Here is a 19,461-nt window from a genome sequence, read left to right as displayed (position 1 = left end):
TGTGTGTGTGTGTGTTTTGCAACCTTTAATGCTAGTGAATTGCATAAAGAAGAACTCACTTTTAAATCAAAAAATGTATGAACTTGCCTTATAACATTTTTATGATAGCCTGGCTTGAATTATCTTTTTCTGTTTGACTAAAATAGAATTCGATTTTTCTATGGAGTATTTAACATTTTGGGTCATAATCATGCTAGGGATGAATTAATAGATCTTCTCTGAGTGAACTGTCAAGACAGATTCCCCACTGGGTTTGAAATGTAATTAAAAATGTCAGTGAACTCACTGGAAGTCCACAGAGTGCTTCAGGGTCCCCTCGAAAAACGTTAGTCAAGGACTGAAAATATTTACCAAGTGTAGTGAACATAATACAGCCGCAAGCTCTCCACCACCATGCGGAAGGGCCAGGCCACCTTTGTCTGCCTCCTTGTCTTAACAGCTATCTAGCCGCTGAGCCTCTGTCTCAGGTTTCTTGGGGGTGACGGGATGTTTTTAGCCCAAGGGGTCTAGTTGGTGGCCTGTCTCTAAAAATGGCCAGTGTGAGAGACCTGCAAGAGAGGAATGAGTCAGTAAATAGCATCTGTACCCTCTGCAAACCTTCTCCCCTGTTTTCCACGTGGCCACCTCCCTTTTGTGTTTGGCAGACTTGGAAGGGTGGGGTCATTGGGAGGAGGAGGATCGGAAGGGACTTGGGAGCTGAAGTTCCTTGATTCTGGCTGGCTGCTCCACACGCCCCATGGTCGTCCTCCACCTGCTGTTCCCAAAGTGTGTGGTTGACCCCCCTCACCCCGTCCTCACAGCTCACCCAGGGAATGGAAGGTGAGAAGAGGGAGAACATTTGTGTGCTGGCGGAGGTCTTTGGGCACAAGCAGCTTTTTTCTGGCATATGTTAAAAATGTTGGTTTCAGGCAAATAAATCACTAGTTATTAAGTAGTCACTTAAAATCAAGCAAGCAGGCCTAATATGTGCTTCTTTCTATTTCTTTTTAGATTTCATGCAATCCTTGTGTACGCGCGGCATCCCAGATTACATTTCTCTGCTGAGATTTGAGTTGGAGTTGAGAATTTGGAGAATTCCTACAGTTTCTCACTTCAGAGGTGTGATCCGCTGAAAAATTCATCCTTTTGAAGAGTTCTGCGTTCTGCCAGTCACCTCTCACAACTGTGTGCCAAAGGCAAGTCTGCAGTTTTGTGCTTAAAGCAGGCAGAGGACGTTGTTGCTCTTGCCGCATAGGCTTCCATGGGACAGTGGCTTTTGAGCTAGTAAAATGGCCTCAAACACAGTCCTGACTGGTTGAACCACATTAAGCGTAAGCTTTAGGAGGTGATGGTTTTGAGTACGTTGCCAGAACCGGATGGTGGACACATCCAGCCTGTGAGACGGCACGGTGCGCAGCTTGTCTGGCAAAGCTCAGAGTTCCTGAGGGTGTACTGGGTTGTGCCTCTCCTGTATGGTACTGGGGCAGGAAGCTTCCAAGGACTTTCAGTCTAGGAAAGGTTTGATTCCAGCTTTTAGGCTGAGAAGATAAGTCTACATCAAAAGAGATGTCAACTAATCATGGGTTCTGAGGAAGGGTTCACCTGTTGGTGTGAAAAAGTCTGCTCATGTGTGTTACGATAAAATCGTAACTGTCAAGTAGCATGTGGGTGCTGGGACCCAGCGTCCTATAATAACAGACGCTGGACAAAAGCATGTTTCTGTGTAACAAAATTGTTGCTTAGCCTTAACAAATAGTTTGGGATGTTTGATTTAAAATACGAGTGAGTGTTGGGTGATCTGCTTAATCCGGCATTCTCTCTTGGACTGGGCTGTAAGAAGTGATTTTTGAGAAGGTACCAGTTCACCTCCAGAGAGCTGTCTCAGAACGAGCTGCAGGGCCATCACTAGCTTTCCTTAAAAACCATAATTTGTGGCCGGGCTCATTGACTCAGTCTGTAATCCCAGCACTTTGGGAGGCCGAGGTGAGTGGATTACTTGAGCCCACGGGTTTGAGACCAGCCCAGGCAAATAGGTGAGACCTCATCTCTACAATAAATTAAAAAAAAAAAAAATTAGCTGGGCATGGTAGCACACACCTGTAGTTCCTGCTGCTTGGAAGGCTGAGGCGGAAGGATCGCCGGGGCCCAGCAAGTCAACACTGGTGTGGCCATGAGCGTGCCACTGCACTCCAGTCTGGGCGATGGAGTGACTCCAACTCAAACAAACAAACGAGCCTTAATTTGCTTATATTATTCAGAAGTTGTTTTAAAGTATTCGTGAATCTGTAAGGCTGGCTCATGGAATCTCTTGGCATGATGGTTTCTGTAAATTTACTACTTTAAAAGTTAGAATTTCCTTTAACTGGTCATCTACTATTACAAAACAACTTTGTGAATGTGTTCTTCCTCCTCAACCACTTAAAATCTCTTGGAACCTTTTTAATTTCAGTTATGCTCTTGGATGTGTGGCATTTTTGATGTGTAAAAAACCTTCTTATCTCTTACGATCCTTTTGGAGAAGATGACACACTGTTCTGTATATTTAAGGTGTTGCTCATTATGATTTCCAGAGGTAGGTCCTGGTTTGGAAGCCAGAGCTCCAAGCTCGTGTTGCATAGGCTGATTGCATGCCCTTCCTCCTTGGTCCTCCCCCTGTACTTTGTGACGCTGGCCCGCCCACCCCAGGGCGTTGTTGGCTCTTTGGGCTTCAGATTCCCTCACGCATTTATAGGTCATTCCCAGCTGTCTCTTCCAGACCTTACCCAAGGCAAACACCATTGGGGTGTTTCTATTCCGATCCTAGAAGATTTTTTGTTACATAAGAAAACACTTCTCAAACCCCCGGGAACTCAGTTTTTTAAAAAATTCCTTGAAGTGAAACTGTTTGAGACTTAGACACTTGCAAATGCAGTCACATTCTCAATCCACCTGTCAGATTTCAAGGGAATGGAATATAAGCTAGAAATTACAGATCCTCAGATTTCACGATCAGAATGTATTAATAGCTAATTGACCTCAGAATCTGTGGCAACTTCTGTCAAAGGTTCTTGATCATCAACGAAATGAACAGGTTTGAGTGAGTTCTTTGTCCTGGCTTAGACAAGGGGGCAGGGTGGGGTTAAGGTCCATGCTCGCTCACGGCCACTCATTCTGTGGAAGCCTCACGAGCGTTGTGTCTCGCAGACAGGGTGGTGTGTGGAGAACCATGGGCGGACTAGCATGAAAACATACTTGCCAAAATATCTACTCCGATATCATTTTAAAAGATGACTTTTATCTCATAAGTTTGTGAGCGCCATACAAAAAAACCTGGTTTACTTATTAGAATTTACTTTTGTTGTTTGGAAAATTGTTCACTGGGAAAATCTAGAGATTTAGCCATTTGTGTAATAAGTATTCGTGATGAGCACCAACTATATTCTAGGCTGTTTTTCTTGCGGTGACTGTTTTAGCAGTTAAAATAAAAATAGATACAATGATAGTTCCGAACGCCTTTTCTCATGCCTTCACCGGATGGGGCTGGAACATGATGGTTCATAGCCCGTCCCTGTTGCCTGAGACTGGACCAGCTGAACCTTTGAGGAAGTGTCTGGAAAAGCCATGGATGTTATGTTTGGAGCGAGTTTTATAAAGAACGAGGGGACATGTACAGAGGTATGATGAGTCCCCTTGGCATGGGTGGACTAGTTAGCTGAATAATAGGGCCCAGAAACTCTGGGTCATTTAAACAGTATTGGACTGAGGATCAGGTATGTGCTGTTTGGGTGTCGATCTTTGAGGTACTACCAGGAAAAGTGACAGCTTGGCTAGCCTCATCACTTGGAAGTCGGAAAGACGTGAAAAGCAGGGCTGGCCTGGGAGGTGGTGAGCGGGTTGCCAGCCTGGTGGCGTTTCCTATGACTGTGCGCTCAAGGCCTGCCCGGGGCCTGCTCCATCTGCACCGGGGCGGGGTGGAGAGGAGTTTGAGGAGGGCAGGGTATCTGAGCCACATAGTGGAGGGGTCTGAGTGTGTCTCTGAGCCCCTGTTTCTACGTGGTGCGTTTCCTGCCCGTGTTCCTGTCTCTGCGTTCAAGTTAAGGAGAAAGCCTTGGGAGCCTGGGGTGCTGACACTCCTCCTTCAGGGAGTTGAGACCACAGCGGAGCATGATGGCAGACCCTTCCCTCTCACACCCCAGTTATTTCTTTCACAAATGCACAACCTGTACTTAATTCCTCTCGTGTTGAAAATTGGCCATCGTCACGGAGAATGGCTGGCACTTCCTGAGGATAGAGGACGGGCAGGCTTTGCACCCTAGGCTGAAGATTCTGTCTTTTGAAGAGCTGCGGAGGTGTTATTCGGAGAGACATGACCTGATGGTAGAAGGACATGGGTGTCGTGGACGAGGAAAGGTAATGGCTCAGGTGACAAGACTCAGGGCTGAGGAGAATAAACAAGACCGGATTGCCCACACCGTGTGTGGGGCTGACACGCATATCGGAGTGTAAATGTCACCAGCGATCCTGGTGCGTCATTCCTATGCTGCTGCAGAGATAGCTGCGGCACTGGCTAGTGGAGCCACGAGCAGGAGGTGAAACATGAAGCCGGTCTGTCATGCTTGCCTGTCCAGAAATGCTCTCCAGGAATACTTATTTTAGGACAGAAAAGTTGTCCTGCTTCATATTAGCCTCCGTTTAGAGAATATCAGCTCTTCCCAGAGTATGCACACTTAGAAACACACAGCCTTCATCTTGCATCTCCGTTGGATCAGAGCCCAACTTTCTGGTATTTTGGGGACTGCTGGTAACTGACTTTGCCCCCCAGGTACTCTTTGGAAAGACTGTTAGGTGCAAGGTTCAATGCTCAGTCGTGACATTTGTAGGGCAGTTGGTGTTGCAGGTGTAGGTCTGGGGGTCCTCTGATATTCTGAAGCAACTTGTCCAGTTTCTGCCAGAATGGAGGGCAGCATTCCCATGCCCCACGACCACCCACAGGGGCCCCTGGGGGACCGGGGGAAAGGCCTCTGCCGCTTGGACCGACTGCTTCTCCACGCAGGGTTCTGAGTGTTGAGGGGTGCCACCACATTTGGTATCCCCGTTTTTATAGTGGGCAGATCTGCAGTCTTGGTGGAGGAATTGCCCAGTGAGTATTGACAGCTGCTGAGAAAAAATATTGCCACATTGATCCAGCATCCCCGGCCATGCAGTTGGCAGGAGCAGCTGTGACCTGCGGGGTACTTGGCAGGGGCCAGGCACAGGCTTGTCACCTCTTGTATGATATCTCTGGTCTCGATGCAGATGTTATTGCCCCCATTTGACAGATGGAGACATGAAGCCTCCGGAGAGGCCAGGGGGATTGTCCAGGGTCCCGGAGTTGCACACGCACGATGGCATTGTGGCCAAGGTCTGCCGTTTATGAGCCATGGTCCTTCTGCTATGCGGGCTGCTTCTGCCACACCCCAGTGGCGAGAGGGTAAGGACCTGTGCTCTGAGGGCTGACCTTGAGCCGGGACTCGAGGCTCTGGGAGATTAAACATCTTGGCCAAAGCCAAGGGACAGCACGCACATTGGGAGTCAGACCTTCCTGACTACAGCCTGTCCTTCTTACTCTACCATGAATTTCACGTGGTTCATTTTTTTTTCCTCGAAAAATCTCCAGCAAGCGAGTACAGTTCGGAAGAGAGTCTCTTTGGAAATTTAAGGGAGCGTGATAGATGTCCGACTTGGGGAAGGTTGGAGGTCGTAGGAGCTAGGAACCCAAATGCCCCAGGAGAGCCTCGGCGCTCCTTGACGCCCGGGACGGACTCAGCAGTTCCGGGATTGAGCTGAGGCGAGCTCACAGGCTTCAGCTCTGCGTGCGCTGTTCTGGATGGTGCTCGGAGCTGCCTTGTGTGAGGAGGATTCCCCAGCTTACCGTCCGACCTGCCGAGAGGGGCATTCTCTGTAGGGGCGAGAGGATCTCGTATTGAATAGCCACCTTCTGTGTGCTGGGACCATCTCTCTGGTCCCTGACACTCCCTGCAGCGCCCCTATGGGGACGCAACTTTATAAAATTGTGATCCAGCCTTTCTGTGTGTCGTCAGTGAAGTCCTCGTTTTCTCACGGTGGAGATGGTGATCAAAGTGAAGCCAAGCATTCTTCTGACCTAACATGCCCTAGAAGCGTGGTTTCCCAGAAAGCTGGAGAAACAACTTAAAAAAGCAAATCTCTCCCACTTCTTTTTCCTGTCACGGGTTACAGAAACGGAATGTTGGATTGCGGGTAATCAGTCCGCATCTTGCTTGGAAGAGTCCCTGGACCAAGGGGACAGTGTGGTTGTGAGAGAACAGTGTAGGAGCTTGGAACGCGAGCACTGCTGCTTTTCAGGTACTACAACTAGGAAGAATAGAGATTTTTCCTGATTTCCTTCCTCCAGAGAAACTCCTGCCATGAGTGTTCATGGTGGGCTTTTAGCAAAGTAGACCTTGAACAGGTAGTTAAAACCTAAATTGCACTGCCAGTATGAGAATCCTTCACGGGATTAGCCACCGCAGTGTGCGGGTCCAAGGAAAACCCAGTAGTGTCATTCGTGTTAGCACATCCGATGGAACACGGTGGGGGAGTCCCGGGGACCTTGTGCCTCTGCCTTCCTGTGCCTCTGGGGTACCTCCCTGGAGAGCCCCAAAGCATCTTGGATTTAGATTTCTACCTGTCAGAATCGGTTTTCAGCTGACTTTTAATTAGTACAGTTTTTTTTTAACAGTCCTGACTTCGGGACGTTAAAAGGGTTATAAAACGTTGTGAATAAATCAGACCGTGAGAGATCACCATTTAATGGGGACACTTTGTGGCACTATGTTAACAAGCGATCTATGAACAAGATGCAAGTTTTGGATGGAAATGAATAAACCTCCGTGCTCGCTGGGGCAGAAGGTACCCATGCCCTCCTGCCGGCCCTGTGACCCTGGGGTCTGGCCCTGCGTCTCCCTGGGAAGTGAAAGGTCCTGCTCAGCTTCTCAGAGTCACGCCTGACCGACAGTCACCCTGACAAGTTCATGGGTGAGGTCTGAGCTTGACTGCTGCCTGCAAGAAGCAAAATTTTGAGTCTGCTGTGGCCGTGTCCTGATCAAAGCCCTTCCTGTCTAGAGGCTCACCCTGTCCACAGGGTGAGCCAGCTGCAGTCAGGAGCCGTCCTCGGCTAGTGTGGACGCCGAGCCAGGGGCCCTGCGGTGGTAACATCCTTCCTGAGTGTGCTCAGGTAGCCTTTACCTCCAGGGACATGGCCAGGCGGTGAGGGAGACTCTGAAGTTGGCATTGTTAGAAGCTCTTCCAAATAGCTCGTCTCTTCTGCTGCCAGAGTCCCATGCTGGGTTTTGCTTGTTGTTCTCTTGCGATTTCACGTTGTGAGTGTCCCTGTCCCCACTCCCGTCCCCACTGACCCCGTAGCAGAATGTTCAGTCCGTAAATGTCACGGTTCCACAGAACCCTGCTTCTGCTTGGGCTCCCCACAGCACTCATAGGTACTGAGGGAAAACCTCACAGATCTGAGACCCCCCAACCCCCTCGGTCGACGTGTTTAACTTAGAGGCTCGGAGACGTGCCGCCGGTGACCCAAGCCTGGGGTTTTGTCTCAGGCTTCGTTGTAGCGTCACGAAGAGTGAAGTTGGAAGGGCCAGGGAGAGCCAGCGGTTCCGGCAGCCAGAAGCGGGACGGTCTTCCCTGCCTGGAGCCTGGGTCTGAGGCAGGCTTCTTTTGTAGGAAAAGCTAAAGGCACCCGAGAGCTCAGTTTTAAGACAGTTTCGAAAAGTTGTTCATATTTTCCCAGTCGTCAGGCGCCAAGCCTCTTCAGCTTGTGCTTGGAGCAGAGGTCTCAGGAGGAATGACTGGGCTTGTGTGTGTGTGGAGGGGTGTTGTGCTTTCATGGCTGCGTGTTGGCCCCCTGCCTCCATTCCTGGGGCAGTGACATGGAGAGAGAGGGTGGACAGTATCAGGGCTGTGATCTTGGAATTCTAAAGACGGCACAAGCAGTTTGGTGCCCCAAGCCTGGCCGCCATGCCGGATTCTGTGGGGCAAAGGGGAAGAAGGATGTTGAGACTTTGTGGGATACCGGTGCCCCCAACTGCAATGACATCAGGAGCTCATCCACCACCAGGTTCTCCATTCCAGGAAAGTACACCAGGGGCTTCTCCAAGCTGCAAGCCGTTGCTACTCCTGGGAGCCAGGAGTGGAGGGAGATGAGTGGAAATTCAATTAGGTGCCTGGGAACATCGTGGAGATAGACTTGGCGAGACCTGTGCCTCTCTCCTTCCTCTCTAGGCCGTCAGAAGCTCTGTAATTCTGTGCCTGCTGGCTGTTCGTGGGCTCCACCTGGCATACTCCAGGGGTTCCCAGGGACACTCCGAGTGGACTTAGACCAATCTGGAGTGGGGATCAGGACCTGGCGTCTCTCTGGGCATTGATTTCCCTCAAGGGCCTTTGTTTGAGAGTTTTCATATATTTACACCTCAGATAATTTATGCAACTTTTAAAGATTCTATCCCATGACTAATTTCGTGTTTACTGGTGATTCTGCTCTTTGATTCTCACCATGAGCTACCCGTCCGTGGAGACTTGTCCTACGCACAGAAAGTTAACAAAATGTAGTGGAGAAGCAGGAAGCAGCACTGGACGCTGCACTGCTTGAGAACATGCCAGAAATGGGAGCACTGGTGGCTTCTTCCCACGCCTGGTATTTTCTGCTTTGTCGATTGGCTTGGGGGATGGTGGGTTCCCGGAAATCACACAGCAGGGTCCATAGTATCACATTTCAGGGAATGATCCTTTCTCTTCTTGTAAGAATGTTTTACAGAGCCCTAATTTTTTGCTGATGGGGCCACTGTCTTGAGTCACTAACAGAGAACAGAAGGATGAGAAATGTTTATAACTTTACAGAAGGCAGAATATACACACTCTGTTCTACCAGTTATGTTATACCCCAAAAATGTTTGTAATGTGCTCCATTGCATAACCAGATCCTCTAGTCCTCGGGACTGGAATTCCATATGTCATAGGGTCCTGGTGATCAGGTTTGGAGTTCCTGGCTGTGTAAGACTTTGATGGAGGTTCTGATTAACCACAATGTTGCATTGTGTCCTTTTATACCTCTAGAGGAGGATGCTAGGATGCTCCATATCCCTTAGAAGGCTGACCCTGTGAGGCCTGATTGCTTGCAGTGTGAATGATATATGTGTGGGGAGCCTTGTCATGTTGACTGTCTCGGGAACGCAAAACCTAAAGAGGCTGATATGTAGAATGCCTGATCACTCCGGGCTTTTTTCTCCAAAAATTTAACTAATAAACCAGAAGTTTCGTGTTCCCAGATTAGAGCAGAATTCCAAATTCTGAACTAGCTGTGCGTTACACAATTCCAGGTCCCTTGAATTTGGGCCATTCCTGGCTTATTCCCCCAGGACCTCGCCTTCTCAACACCAAGTACTTTCGAAGTAAGTGTCATCTTCTCTGAGGTGCTTCCCTGTCTCCCCTGTCATATCCTGGTATACTTTAAAGATATTTTATATGTGTGTGTACATATGTGTAGGTTGAAAATAAAAGGATAGAAAAAGATATACCATGCAACTATTAATCACAAGAAGGCAAGAATGGTTATGTTATTATCAGATAAAGAACTCTTAAAAATAGAGAGTTACCAGGGACAGGGAAGGGTCAGTCCATGAAGAAAGCATAGGATTCCGAAGTATGCACGCACCAAACACCAGAGCTGCAAACTCAACAGAGCAATAACTAATAGAATTCCAGGAGAAATGGAGACCCCTACCTCTCTCTCAAGAGTTGATAGAAAAGAAAAGAGTTGATAGAACAACTATACAGAACGTCAGCAAGAATGGAACAAAAACGTATCACCATCAAGTAACAGGATCTAATTGATAACACTCCACGTAACAGGCTCTAATTTATAACACTCCACCCCAAAACAGCACAGTACACATTCCTTTCAGGTATCCTCATAGCATTTGCCACATCAGGCCATATCCTGGGCCAAAAAACAAATTGCAGCAAGTTTCAAAGAATCAAAATGTTACAGATTGTGTTCTCTATCCTTTCAATACAACTTCTCTTTGCTTTTAAAACAATGAAAAGGTTAATCTCAAAAACTCACAAATGATTCCGTTTATATAACATTCTCAAAATGACAAAATTATGGAACAGATCAGTGTTTACCAGGGGTTGGGATGATTGCCAGGAAGGGGTAGGTAGACCTGTGAAAGGGGGTGTTATGAGGCAGACCTGTGTCTTGATTTGGGGTGATGGTTACAGGAGTCAACAATTGATGAAATGACAGAACCATGTATACAGATTATATTAATGTCAGTTTCCTGGTCTTATACTGCAGTTGTAGAAGATGTGACCATTGGGAGAAACTGGGTGAGAGATATGCAGGACCATTCTGCACACTGTCTTTGGAATTTCTTATGAACTTATACGTATTTCAAAATTAAAAGTTTAAGCAGTTTTTTAAAAGAAAATTTTTAGATCTACTCATTTCCTCTTTTTTTTTTTTTTAAACAGTAGTCTGTGGTTTGAGATCTAAGACATTTCCAAGTTAACATCGCAATAGATGAATAAAGTCATGAAAGAAAGATAGAAATAAGGAATGAGAATCGGGCTCATTTCAAGGTTGCTATAAAATATATTCTCCTTATCAACAAAATTTTCCTCTTCCCTACTTGGAGCCTAGTCATATTTTTTTCTTATTGTGTTCATGTGCAATTGTAACCAACAATAATTTACCTGTAACTAATGTTGATTAAACGACAATCAAATATAAAGAGTGTTCACTGACCATAAGAATACTGCAGTTAAAGTCCCACAGACACACACACACACAATCAGCGTGGAGCGCAATATTTAAGCTTGTGATAGGTAATAACTTTGTTTTGACTCTTAAATCTAAAGGCAAGGCTGAAAACAGCAAAGGGCTTTGCAAATCCTCCCAGCTACCGCATTAAAATATCTCTTTTCGTGAATCCACACATAAGCACCAGCCCCAGAGGCAGGAGACCCAGGATGAAGTCTCAGTTTATCTTTGATTGGCTGTAGCGTCTTGAGCAGGTCTGAGGGGTGAAGTAGGATGCTGCTATGTGATCTCTTAGTAAACTAGACGTACTGTATACAAGGAAGGGTCATCATTCATTCATCTTTCGGCTGCACCCACAGGAAGATAGTGGTCACTACCTAAAATATCACTGTTTGATGGAAACCATAGTTTTAGTATGAGTTCACACACTCCATCTCTCTAAGGCTTTGACCTTTCCCAGAATAGGTATGTTTCTATCAGAACCCCAATCACCTGATGTTTTATTTCAGGTCCCCACCCCTGGGGGCAGTCAGGTGGCTGTGGTGTGCCAGACTGAGGCGCATCCACCCTGACAGGCATCTCAGGAAGGTTCAGCACGTGCTAGCTGGTGAAATACTAACTCAGTGCCCTTGCTTTTCTGCTTCGCCTCTGTGCTTCCATCTTAAAAATTCTGTTTGTGATATTTCATAGGTACAAAATACTTAGGGGATCATTCATGCATTTATGGGATGTAATAATAAAACAAATACCGATGAACCAATGTCCCAACTTAAAAAAGAAAATGTTGTCGATACTGAGATGAGAAAGCTCCACTGTTGTCCACCTCATCCTATCCCATTGCCTCTTCCCCGCCAGAGGTCATTTTAAAACACATCTAGGTTTACAGAAGTATTGCAGAGATAGTATAAAGAGTTGAATTGTCATATAGGCAGCTAGTCTCCCCTAATTTTAGCACCTTGCCATTACTGTGGCACATTGGTCTCAACTAATGAACCGGTATTGGTCCGTACATTGTCATTAACGCTAGTCCATACTTTATTAAGATTCGAACGTTTTTACCTGTTTTTTTCTGTTCCTGGATCCCATCCAAGAATCTCACATTATCCTTAGTCATCATGCGGCCTTAGGGTCCTCTGATTTGATAGTTCATCAGACTTACCTCGTTTGAATGACCTTGACAGCTTTGAGCGCGCAGATATTTTGTACAAGATTCCTCTGTTAAAATCTGTCTGAAGTCTTCCTCATGATTAGAATGGGGTTGTGGGTGTTGGGAAGAAGAGCCCCTAGGTAATGTGTCGTTCTCACCATGTAGCATCATGGGTCCGTCCTATTAGCATGACTTGGGATTGGGGATGCTGACCTTCATCACCTGACGGAGGCAGTATGTGTCAGGTGTCTCCATCAAGTTACACCTTCCCCCTTCCCCGTACTGTATCTTTGGAAGGAAGTCTCTAGACACAGCTCACATTTAAGCACAGGGAGTTTTGCCTCACCTCCTGAGGGGTAGGCGTGTCTATGTCGTTTATTTAGAATTCTTCTACCAGCAAGATTTGTCTCTACATTTATTCCATAGTCAGTCATTGTTTTGCTTTTTTTCCTTTTGCTTTTTGTTGACGCATCATCATTGTGCCTATTTAGGGATAGAGAGTGATATTTTGATATGTGTATGCAATATGCAATGATGAAATCAGGGTAATTAGCATATCCATCACATCAGACATCTATCATTTCTTTGGGAGCATTCAAAATCCTCTCTTCAAGCCATTTGAAAATATGGAATAAACCGTTGTTAACTAGTAGTCACCCTACGGTGCTGTAAAATACTCGAACTTATTTCTTCTATCTGGCTGTGTTTTGTATCCTGTCGACCAGCCTCTCTATTCCCACCTGGCCCCTCATGCCTTTACCACCTATAGGAACTGCTTTTCTACTCTCTGCTTCTGTGTACTCAGCTTTCTTAGCTCCCACATAAGTGAGAAGTGAGGAATTTTATGCCTCTGTACCTGACTTATTTCATTTAATGTGTCACCCAAGCTCATTCGTGTTGCTCTGAATGACAGGATTTCATTTTTTATGGCCAAACAGTATTCCACGGTGCGTATATACCATATTCGCTCCTTGAATATTCTGGATATTAGTCCCTTGTTGGATGAATGGTTTGCAGATATATTCTCCCATTTTACAGGTTGTCACTTCATTCTGTTAATTGTCTCCTTTTCTGTGCAGAAGCTTTGTGTGATATCATCCCATTTGTCTATTTTTGCCTTTGTTTGTTGCCTGTGCTTTTGAAGTCTTAACCTTAAACATCTTTGCTCAGACCAGTGTCCTGAAGCATTTACCCTGTGTTTTCTTCCAGTAGTTTTGTAGTTTCAGGTCTTACATTTAAGTCTTTAGTCCATTTTGACCAGATTTTTACATATGGTGAGAGAGAGGGGTCTGGTTTTATTATTACTGTACATGGATGTAGTTTTCCTAGTACCCGTTATTGAAGAGGCTTCCCTTTCCCCAGTGTGTGTTCTTTACACTTTTGTTGAAAATTATTTGGCTTTAAATACATGGGTTTATTTCTGGGTTCTCTATCTTGTTCCATTGGTCTATGTGTTTATTTTTATACCAAGTTTCGGTTACTATTGCTTTGCAGTATATTTTGAAGTCACGTAGTGTGAAGCCTTCAGCTTTGTTCATTTATCTCAGTATTGCTTTGTCTACCCAAGGTCTTTGGTAGTTCCATATGAATTTTGTTTTTTCTATTTCTGTGAAAAATATCATTGGTATTTTTATAGGGATTGCATCAAATTTGTAGATTGCCTTGGGTAGTATGGTCATTTTAATGATTTTAATTATTCTGGTCCTTGAACATGGATATCTTTCCATTTATCTTTAATTTTTTTCCACAAGTGTTTGGTAGTTCTCATTTTAGAGATCTTTCTTTTCCTTGGTTAAATTTAGTCATAGGTATTCAAATTTCTTGTAGCTTTTATAAATGAAATTGCTTCTTAACTTCTTTTCTACCTAGTTTGTTGCTGCTATGTAGAAACACTACTGATGTGTGAGTATTGATTTTTATATCTTGCAAATTTACTGAATCTGTTTATCAGTTCAGAGTTTTGGGTGTTTTAAAATGTAAGATTATATCGTCTACATTACATTGTCTAACAAGAGGGACACTTTGATTTCCTCTTTTTCAGTTTGGATGTGCCTTATTTGCTTCTCCTGCCTATTTGTCTTGGCCAGGACTTCCAATACTATGTTGAATAAAAGTGGAGAAAGTGGGCGTCCTTGTCTTGTTCCATTTCTTAGAGGAAAAACTTTCAGCTTTTGCCCATTCAGTATGTGTTACCTGTGGGTTTGTCATATATAGCTTTTATTGTGTTGAGGTCTCTTTCTTTTATATCTAATTTGTTGAGAATTTTTATCGTGAAGTGGTATTGAATTTTATCAAAAACTTTTTCTGCATCTATTGAGATGATCATATGGTTTTTCCTTCATTTTGTTGATGTGGTATACCACATTTATTGATTTACATATATCAAATCTTCCTTGCATTTCTGGAATAAATTCTACTTGATCATAGTGTATTATCTTTTTGATGTGCTGTTGGATTTGGTTTGCTAGTATTTTCTTGAAAACTTTTTGCCTCTGTATTCATTAGGGATATCAGCACGTAAATTTCTCTTTTTTTGTTTTTTCCTTGTCTGGTTTTGGCATCAGGGTAATACTGACCTCATAGAATGAGTTAGGATGAATTTCCTCCTCTTAGTTTTTTGGAATAGTTTGAGAAGAATTAGTACTAGTTCTTGTAGAAGTTTTGTAGAGTTCAGCAATTAAAATCATCCAGTCTTGAGCTTTTCTTGGATCTTTCTTTTTTGGGAGACTTCTTTTTATTACTGACTCAATCTTGTTACTTATTATTTGTCTGTTCAGTTTTTCTATTTCTTCCCGCTTTAATATTGGCAAGTTATGTGTGTATATATCCTCCCATTCTCTCCTAGCCTGCATGGTTTTTGCTGAGAAATCTTCTCTTAGTCTGATGGGGATTCTGTTATATATTTTCATGCCTTTCTCTTGCTGTTTCTAGAATTTTACTTTGTCTTTTGACAGTTTGACTATAATGTACCTTGGAGAGGATCATTTTAGATTGAATCTACTTAAGGATCTTTGAATTTCTTGCATCTGGATGTCTATATCTCTCCCAAGACAGGAAGTTTTCAGTTATTATTTCATTAAATATGATTTCTATGCTTTTTCCCATTTCTTCTCCTTTTGGAAATCTCAAAATGTGATTTGTTTCCTTAATGTTGTCCCATATGTCACCATGTCACATAAACTTCCTTCAATCTTTTTAATTTTTTTGTTTTCTTTTCTTGGTCTGACTGAATTATTTCAAATGACTTGTCTTCAAGTTTGGAACTTCTTTTTTCTGCTTGATCTAGTCTATTGTTGAGGTTCTCAGTTTTATTTTCTGTTTCATTCATTGAATTCTTCAGTTCTGAAATTTCTGTTTGGTTCTTTTTCATGATATCTAGGTCTTCATTGAATTTCTCACTGAGATCATGAATTGTTTTTCTGATTGTCTATCTGTGTTCTCTCGTTTCCTGCTGAGTTTCCTTAAGATCCCTTTTTAGGCATTTCATAGATTTTTTTTGAGGTGTTACAGTTTCCTTGCTTTTTTATGTTTCTTGTGTCTCTATGTTGATGTCTGCACTTCCGGTTGAAACAGTTACTTCTTTCAGTTTTATGGAGTAGCTTTTGTAGTTAATGAATGACTCCCCTCTTCCCCCACAGTAGATGTGTCCCATAATCTTGATTGGGCAGGGTGACATGTTTCTGGTTCTGAGTAGGCACTGTAGTGTAGTCTTCATGTGATTTCTTCCACTGTAGTAAGTATCAGTGGGGTCTACAGGCTCCTCGGTGTCCTAAGCTGCAGGTGTTTCTGGAGCCTGTGGTGTGGCTTCACTGTGGATGAGGACATGGAGTGGGCCGGTTTTAGAGCTGCTGGGAAGTATGTGTAACAGTCCTGCTGCTGATTGTACCACGAAGTTGCCAGTGACAGACCTCAGGCAGTGGCAGACCTCGGGCTCCGGGGAGAGTGTTTGCTGGCTCCCTTTGTACTGGGTTAGCCTTCCTGCTGTGCTGGTCAGAGTGTTCCACAGGATAGGAGACACCCAGTAAGCTGGAGACACCCAGCAGTCCACATTCACACCATGGATGGCTACCATCATAGCTACAGGAGAGTCCCACAGCCCCAAAGGCCATGGGCCCAGGATAGGAAGCTGCCTGGGATCCATGCAACTACATTCTTCCAGAGAAGGAATTTATACCGGGCAGACCCCACTCTTGGGGATCCAGGTGGCTGCAGCATGGCATCATTCTGAGAGCATGGCCACCATCAGAGTGCATCCTGGTTCTGAGTAGGCACTGTAGTGTAGTCTTCATGTGATTTAATTTTTTTGTTTTGTGTAGGGTGCTGCTTTGGCTCCAGTGCTGAGGTCACAGCTGCACCTCTGGGTCCAGCTGGGGTCTCCATGCTGCAGCCCTTTGGAGAGATATGGGAGAATGTTGATGGGACCCCAGGAATGTGGAGATGCAAGGCCTATTGGATCCTTGGCAGGATGTACTCTGATGGTGGCCGTGCTCTCAGAATGATGCCATGCTGCAGCCACCTGGATCCCCAAGAGTGGGGTCTGCCCAGTATAAATTCCCCCTCTGGAAGAATGTAGTTGCATGGATCCCAGGCAGCTTCCTATCCTGGGCCCATGGCCTTTGGGGGCTGTGGGACTCTCCTGTAGCTATGATGGTAGCCATCCATGGTGTGAATGTGGACTGCTGGGTGTCTCCAGCTTACTTTTCCCTACAACAGGGAGTCCTTCGGGGTCCTGAGGCAATCCTTGCTGACTGCTTTGCTTTCCTCTGTGCTGTCATACTGAGATTCCATTCCTCAGAGGGTCTTTGTCCCCTTGCTGAATGCCCGCATTCTTGCTTAGACACTCTGTCTGACGTGTGATTATCTATCTTTTGTTTTGGTTCTTTGTAGAGGAGGCAAGTGCCGGGTGCCTCTGGTGGGCCATCTTGATGATATCCAGCTCCTTGGGTGATCAAGTTAGTTTTACCACATACATATGTAAGCCTAAACTACATTGTTTAATTTTGCTTAGAGCTTTATGAAAATGGAACTGTGTAATATGTAGATCTTTGACTCCTCCACCTTTCCATGTTGTTTCCAAGAATCATCAATATGGCACGGGCTTGGTGGCTCAGCTTGTCATCCCCGCGCTTTGGGAGGCTGAGGCGAATGGATTGCCTGAGCCCGCGGGTTTAGCCCGGCAACTTGGCAACACCTTGTCTCTACAATAAAGCAAAGAAAACAATTAGCTAGGCACGGTAGCACGTGCCTGTAGTTCTGGCTACTTGGAAGGCTGAGGCGGAAGGATCACGGGAGTCCAGCCGGTCGACGCTGGGGTGGCCATGAGTGTGCCATGGCACTCCAGCCTGGGCCACAGAGTGAGACTCCAACTCAAACCAACAACAACAACAACAAAAAACCATCTATGTGATTTTGAGAACCTATGATTTCTTCATTTTCACCTCTTTATACTAGTGAATTATGTGACTGTGCCACCCACTTATCTCCCGTTCATCACATTATGCATATATCTCCTTTAACGGCCATAAGCAGTACTGCTGTGAGCATTATTGTGCATGTTCCCTGAGACACAAGTGCTAGAGTTTCTGTACGGCGTATAAGTAGGAGTGGAATTGTTGCCTTTTGCCTATGTTCAGCTTTACAAGATAATGCCAAATTGTTTTCCAAAGTAGTTACTCCATTGTACATTTTTCCAGCAGAATATGAGAATTCCTCTTGCTTCACAACCTTCCTAATACTTATATTAAACTTTTCTTTTCATTTTTACCCATTTAATGGAAACATGGCATCTTTTTTTTTTTTTAATTCAGAATTTATTGAGAGGACAGAAAAGCTCCCACAGTGGGAGGGGACCTGAGGGGGTTGTCCGAAAATAGCATCTTATGGTGATCTCAGATTATGAATGAGCTTGAGCTTTTTTTTTTGTTTTGTTAATCATTTGTGCAATGATTGTATCTTTTGCATGCCTCTCAGTTGAGCTGTTGATCTCTTTCTGTCGAATTGTGGAAGTTTTTATATATGTGGAACCAGTCCTTTGTCATCACACGTGCTGCTTGCACTGCGTTCCTTATAGGTACATTTAATCATATTTTGATCTATGAAAATCAAGAATTCCTAGTGGGAATCTGCCCGGGGCACACCTCATCAACAAGGATACCTGCATAATGAACATTTGTATACTTAACCCTGAATTGTACCCCACATCTTCAAAATAAAAAAAATTAAAAGATAAAAAAAAAAAAAAAAGTATTCCTACATGGGAAGCCACGGTGAAGCCAGACTTCCTGTTTAGCTAGAAACACAGTCTTTTACCTGGCCAATGGTAGATTACCATTATTTGTAAATTTTAATGTCTTTATGTAACAAAAGAATCTTGTGTTCTCATAGCTCTGCAGAAGGATGTGTTTTGGTTGTTTCAGTATTCAGCAACCTATTTTTTAAATTACATTTTCAGGTTGACAAAGATAGGTACAAATTCTTAAGTGCTGAACTTTTATGAACAGTACCTAAATTGTTTTTTGCCAGGTAAATAATCTAGTCTAAGGCTATGCCTTCTCGGTCATTTAATGAGCTTTTCCAACCTTTTATCTTACTTTATCTGTTGTTGCACGAATCGGTTGCTAAAAAGAGTTAGAAAATTCACTCTTCATTGATCTATATTTCATGAGTATTTATGTCTTCCCTGTACTTTCACCCTTAAAGTAGCTGAATCCTGTAAGTTTAAAATTTTTAATGGGAATCTTTTATGGCCCCCATCATGAGTCAAAAGACCTCTTATCATGTGGAATAACAATGAAGATACCAAGCAACGGGATCGTTTTAAGTCTTGAATTTGAACCCATCTGTCAAGTGGAACTTCAGGGTAGGATGGCGTCGATTTAGGTATCGCATATCCCTGTTGGCGGTGGTGATCAAGGCCATCAACCGTGTGCCAAAGCACGCAGGGCAATGTTCTAAGTCTAGTTGACGAAGAGACAAAGTCTTGTCTTCAAGGAGTAACAGGCAGTGGATAGAAATAACAGTAAATAAGTGAAAACGTTTGTGGGAGACTGGGCAGTGCAGTGGGCAAGAGAACAGAGGGTGCTTCTGCAGCTCTTTCGGATAAGGCGGGGCGGGTTTGGCTTGGCAGAGAAGAGGTGGAAGGAATCAGGGATGAAATATGAGAGGGGGAAGGAGGAGGAAGGGAGGGCACATCCCAGCCGGGGCCTGAGCAAAGTGGGGAAATGAGAGCCACGCAGATACCTGGGGAAAAGGGCATTCCAGGCTGCAGGACCAAAGGCAGAGACCCAGGGCGTGGATCAGAATCCGGAGGAGCAGCCCAGGGTCGAGGTGTCAGGCCTCGGTGAAGGCTTTGGGTTTGGTTCGAGTGTGATGGGATGCCACCCTGAGGTTTGAGCCATGGAGCAACACAGATGGCCTCAGCTTTAAAAGTACTGCCCAGCCGGGCTCGGTGGCTCAGCCTGTAATCCCGCGCCTCTGGGAGGCTGAGGTGAGTGGATGGCCTGAGCCCGCGGGTTCGAGACCCGCC

General features: G+C 44.8%; 1 protein-coding gene across 1 annotated transcript in view; it reads left to right on the top strand.

The window, feature by feature from the left end:
- NCK2 (NCK adaptor protein 2) overlaps positions 1–19,461 on the top strand; it is a 142,445-nt gene that overhangs the window by 65,972 nt on the left and 57,012 nt on the right. Inside the window, exon 2 of the mRNA XM_008071276.2 lies at positions 991–1,175. The gene's annotated coding sequence lies outside the window, so the exon portion shown is untranslated. The remainder of the gene's footprint in view (positions 1–990; positions 1,176–19,461) is intronic.

This window comes from Carlito syrichta, unplaced genomic scaffold (assembly GCF_000164805.1).
Source record: "Carlito syrichta isolate Samal-C Ts95f unplaced genomic scaffold, Tarsius_syrichta-2.0.1 Scaffold314262, whole genome shotgun sequence".
Taxonomy (NCBI): Eukaryota; Metazoa; Chordata; class Mammalia; order Primates; family Tarsiidae; genus Carlito; species Carlito syrichta.
This window is presented reverse-complemented; position numbering and strand designations above follow the sequence as displayed.